The sequence below is a fragment of the Macrotis lagotis genome, chromosome 1 (genome assembly GCF_037893015.1).
Source record: "Macrotis lagotis isolate mMagLag1 chromosome 1, bilby.v1.9.chrom.fasta, whole genome shotgun sequence".
NCBI classification, from domain to species: Eukaryota; Metazoa; Chordata; class Mammalia; order Peramelemorphia; family Peramelidae; genus Macrotis; species Macrotis lagotis.
This window is the reverse complement of record NC_133658.1, coordinates 251,890,996-251,896,995: the sequence shown is the minus strand read 5'-3', so window position 1 is coordinate 251,896,995 and position 6,000 is coordinate 251,890,996.

Below are 6,000 nucleotides of genomic sequence, written 5' to 3'. Positions count from 1 at the left end.
TTTTCTTACAAATAAAGTTAGATCTAAACAATTGGAAATATATTACTTGTTCATGGGCAGTTTGAGCCAATATAATAAAAATGACAATTCTACCTAAATTAATCTATTTATCCAGTGCCATATAAATCCAATTATCAAAAATCATTTTATAGAGCAAGAATAACTAATAATAAAATTCATCTGGAAGAACAAAAGCTCAAGGAAATCATGGAAATCATGGAAATCAATGAAAAAAATGTGAAAGTGGTCTAGTCATACCAGATCTCAAACTGTATTATAGAGTGATAATTATCAAAACAATCAACATTGACCAAAAAATAGAGTGGTAGATTGTTGGACTAGATTAGGTACATCATAGTAAATGGTCATAATAATCTAAACTCAACTGGAACAAAAACTGACAAAAATTGCTGGGAAAACTGGAAAGCAGTATAATTGAAACTAGGTGTAGATCAATATTTCAGACAGTATACCAAGATCAAGGTCAAAATGGGTACAAGAGTTACACAAAAAGAGTAATACCATAAGCAAATTAAGAAAGTATGGAATAGCTTATTTGTCAGATTTATGGATAAGTAAAGCATTTAGGAGCAAAGAAGGTATAGAGATCATTACAAAATGCAAAAATAGATCATTTTGATTATATAAAATAAAGTTTGTGCACAAACAAAACCAATAAAACCAAAATTATAAAGAAAATAGAAAACTTTAAAAATTGCCACAATTATCTCTTATAAAGGCCTCATTTCTTAAATATCTAGAGAATTGAGTCAAATTTATAAAAATACACATCAAAGAAAATAAACATAATTTTCAAAGAAATAAAAACTATCTGTAGTCATATAAAATGCTCTAAATCAATATTGATCAGAGAAATGTAATTTAAAACAACTCTGAGTTACTACCTCATACCTATCAGAATGGCTAATATAAAGGATTAGGAAAATTTTGGATGTTGCAGGGAATATGGGAAAACTGGGACTCTAATGTATTGTTGGTGAAGTTACAAACTGATCTAATCATCTGGAATTTGGTATTATGCCCAAAGAGCAATAAAATTGTTCATACCCTTTGATCCAGAAATATCAATTCTAGATCTACATCCCAAAGACACAAAAAAGGAAAAAGAACCTATTTGTATAAAAATATTTTTGTGGTGACTTAGAATTAGAAATCAAATTACCCACGAATTGATGGATGCTAAGAACTGTAGTATGTGATTGTAATGGAAATTATTGTCCTATAAGAAATGACAAGTAAAATAATTTCAGAACAACCTGAAAAGACTTACATGAACTGATGCATAGTGAACACAATCAGGAAAATGTTGGACACAGAAATAGCAAAATTATTCATTGAAGAACTATGAATGACTTAGCTGTTCTTAGCAATAAAATGATCCAAGACAATCCAAAAGGATTATTGATGAAGTATATTATCCATGTCCAAAAAAAGAACTGATATTGATTGAATGCAGACTGAAGAATGTTATTTTCACTTTATTTCATTTTTTTTAATTCAAGTCTTCTTGTATAAAATGACTCATATGGATATATTTTTACATAATTGTACATGCATTACCTATATCTGATTGCTTATCATCTCAGGGAGGGAGGAAAGAAAAGAGGGAGGAAGGGATAGAACTTGGAACTCAAAACTTTAAAAAATGTTAAAAACAATTTTTAAAAGATTTCTTTAAGATCAACATTACTTGAGTGCTTAATCATAAGCAGCTAAAGACAGTAGGAGGACATAGTGGATAAAATGGTAAATATGGAGTCACAAAGACCCAAGTTCAGATCTGGCCTCAGACATTTCCTAGCTGTGAGACCCTAGGCAATTCACTTAATCTCTGTCTGCCTTCACTCCCCTTCCTCTATTAAAAAAAAAATGGCATAATAATAGCACCTATCTGCTAGAATTGTCATGAATGAAATAATATTTGCAGAGTAATTAGTACAATGTCTGAAGCATAGTGGGCAATTAATAAATGCTTATTTCTTTCATAATGGAAATTATTTTTATTCTAAAAATCTAAAGAAACAAAAACTTAAACATAATTTGAAAATTAACAACTGGACTTTATTTTTGGAATTGCTTTATTTTTTTTATTGTTTTTTGAATTTTACAATTTTTCTCCCAATCTTGCTTCCCTCCCCCCCACAGAAGGCAGTCTGATAGTCTTTACATTGATTCTATGCTATACATTGATCAAAATTGAATGTGTTGAGAGAGAAATCATATCCTTAAGGAAAAAATAAACTATAAGAGTAGCAAAATTACATAATTATATACCTTTTAAAAAATTAAAGGTAATAGTCTTTGATCTTTGTTTAAACTCCATAATTTTTTCTTTAAATATAGATGGTATTCACTATTGCAGATACCCTAAAATTCCCCCTGATTGGGGTGGCTAGGTGGTACAGTGGATAGAGCACTGGCCCTGGAGTCAGGAGTACCTGAGTTCAAATCCGGCCTCAGACACTTAATAATGACCTAGCTGTGTGGTCTTGGGCAAGCCACTTAACCCCATTGCCTTGCAAAAACCTAAAAAAAAAAAATTATCCCTGAGTGTTGCACTGATGAATGAGCAAATCCATTAAGCAACCTCCATTAAGGTTGATCATCACCTCCATGTTGCTGTTAGGGTGTCCAATGTTCTTCTGGTCCTGCTAGACTTTTTTTAAAAAATAAAAATAAAGAAGGAAGGGAGGGAGAAGAAATTTTAAAACTCAAAGATTTGCAAAAATAAATTGGTAAAAACCACCATTTTATATAGTTGGAAAAATAAATAAAATATTTATTTAAAATGCAAATTAAAATCATACATAAAATAGCAAATTTTTTGACACATTAGGTTGAACTTAAGCAAACATGCCACACTATATCTACACTACTATTCTTCCTGTAAAAGGCAAAGAAAACTAATTCTGGCATTCTAGGCTCTTTATAATTTGACTCTAAACTACCTTCCTACTCTTCTATTACTTCTATTACTCTACTGCCCCCTTCAGCTTTTTTGTAGTTATACAGGTTGACCCCTAAACCTAGAAGGCAGCACTTCCTCTACCTTTAAAATCTTTTCATGGTTGTCTCAGAAATCAGCTAGTATGTGAATTCTTTCCTGGTTCCCCAGATGAAAGATTTATTTCAATTCCAATTTTCCTTGAGTTCTTAGTAATTTTTTTTTAGGTTTTTGATAGACAATGGGGTTAAGTGGCTTGCCCAAGGCCACATAGCTAGGTCATCATTAAGTGTCTGAGGTCGGATTTGAACTCAGGTCCTCCTGACTCCAGGGCTGGTGCTCTATCCACTACGCCACCAAGCCACCCCAGTTCTTAGTAATTCTTCTTTGCCCTCATAGCATTTTATCTTGTAATATATATATATATATATGTATATATACATATATATATATATATGTATGTATGTTTTGCATTCTTATTCCCCAACTCCAAAGTTGAGTATAAAGAGCAGGGAACTGTGTAATTTTTCTACCTTTGGTGATTAATAATGTTTGAAAAATGGTCTTCAATATATTTGAGTTATTGTTGCTATCATTTAACTCATTGGTAATTGAAAGTAACAGAATTAAATATTGAACATTTACTAGTAATAAACATATTGACAGGGAGCATTCCAAAGCCACAGAATGGTATTTCATATCAGTCAAAATTACGAGTACATTTATTAACATTAGGGGCCTTGGGTTATTGTCCCCGCATTATTTCTTATTTGGGTTAGTTCTTCTACCCAGGGGTAGCCATTAGTCAGTTTTGTAAACATCCCTGAAAATATATTATCTTGCCTCTTAACTCCCCAAGGGAGTTAAGGATCCTCAATATCATTAGCCTGGGGGTTATTAAACTGTTCCATCAGGCTGAGCAGTGTACCATGAACCAGGATGAGCTGGGCTGGGTTGGGCAGACACTGTAGAAAGACTAGCAAGGCATGCCCAAAGAGAGCAGAGAGGAAGCAATTTTATATAATAAATAATGCTTTATTTTTGCTTCAGGCATTCCCCCCAAATAACTGATTGATTGAATTCAACCAGTTCCACAATTATTTATTAAGCACTGATTCTAAGTTAAACCTTGCTGAAGGATATATAAATGGATATAGTTCTTTTCTTCAAGAAATAAAGATGGACAGACTTCTTGGGCACTTAAAATATAGAATGTCAGAATAACTTTAGAACATAGAATGAAGGTAAAAGCTTGAAAGGACTTTAAAACATAGAACGTAGAATATTATAAGTCAAAAAGGACCCACAGAACCTAAAATAACAGACACATTAGAGATCTTAAAACATAAAATCTTAAAACTGGAAGGGACCTTAGAATAAAGAACAAAAGTTATGAGATCTAGAAGCTGTCTTAGTATACAATAGAGACTGTAAGAGCTGGCTGGGACTTTAGAAATTGTGTAGTCCACCTAATTTGATAGATGAAAGAAATTTACAGCATTTTTTAAAACTGTATATATTTACCCTGAAAAACTAAATAGAGTCTCAGAAAAATCTGAAAATCTGGACATAAGAATATGAATGAAAATGGATAATATAGTTTTATTGGTCTTCCCCAGGTGTCATTGTACAGTCAGAACATAATAGTGTTCTTATAGACTGGGAAGGGTGTTTTCAAGCAGGGAAACTTGTTTGCAGATTGAGGAATTAAAAACAGCCATCTGCCTCTGCTGGATATAAAGGTTTAAGTTTGGGGAAATGATGTTTCTCAGCTCCCAAAGGTTTAAATGGACTGACAGACCAGACAGAAAACTAAAGCATTTGTCTAGCCTTGAAGCCCAGGAGAGAATGTTGTCAGATATTCTCTGTGGCCTAAGAGTTTCTGTCTAGTGGTGTCAAAAAAGGTAGTCCATGGACCCCATGCAGACAACACTCCCAAGTGCTACCTGAACCAGATTAAAATGATATTAGGAAACATTTAACCAAATGAATAAAAATATAATAAAACATAGGTAATACAACATTTTAAAATAAGTCAATATATGGTCAATAGGTATCTCTCTGTACAGATTACGGAAGTCTTTATTTCTATTTGACACCAGTACCCTGCAGTACTCCCAAGCTGTTTAAATTTTTGGACAAAATGTAAGGGGAGAAAAGTGAACAAGTGAAAATATGGACTCAATTTCAGAGCTGGAAGGAATCTTAGAGGACACAGAAATATACTCTACAACATCCTTGACACATGTCCATTGAACTTCCATTTGTCAGGTCTTCTTCACTTCCAATGGGGAAACCTCTAACCTCTTGAGATCAGCCCACTCTACTTTTAGAAAGTTCTAATAGTTAAGAAGTTTTTCCTTTCAATAAGTCTATCTCTACTTCTTTGTATAATATCCAGAATTTTCATGACCAAGGGATTAAATTAGCATCACCAAGAAAAGGGATTTATTGAGCATGTGAACATAAATATTGGTTTAACTTTAGAGCTAAATGTAGTATAAAAGGTAAACAGCTAGGGCAGCTAGGTGGTGCAGTGGATAAAGCACCAGCCCTGGAGTCAGGAGTACCTGGGTTCAAATCTGGTCTCAGACACTTAATAATTATCTAGCTGTGTGGCCTTGGGCAAGCCACTTAACCCCATTTGCCTTGCAAAAACCTTAAAAAAAAGTAAAGAGTTGAGGAAACTGGCTAGAATTAACCATACAATCTGTGAATGTGGAAGAACTTCATTTTGTAATACGAAGTATCAAACCTGTGATGGTTTTATAAGGTAGAATACTTTTTTAAAAACTGTTTTGTTTTGTGGGGAAATGTTAGAACTGAGAAATTCTTAGAATGCAGAATATAAAATGTCTAAGTTAGAATGAACTATGGAATCTAACTTGTCAGAAGAGACATTTGAGATTATTTACTTTGCACTTTTTATAGAGGGAAAAGACTCACACTAAGAGTGCAGAGGAAAGAGGAATCACTTCCATCCTGGGGCTTGAAGAGCAAGGAAAGGTTGATCAGAGAAAGCTTGGTAAAGCAGA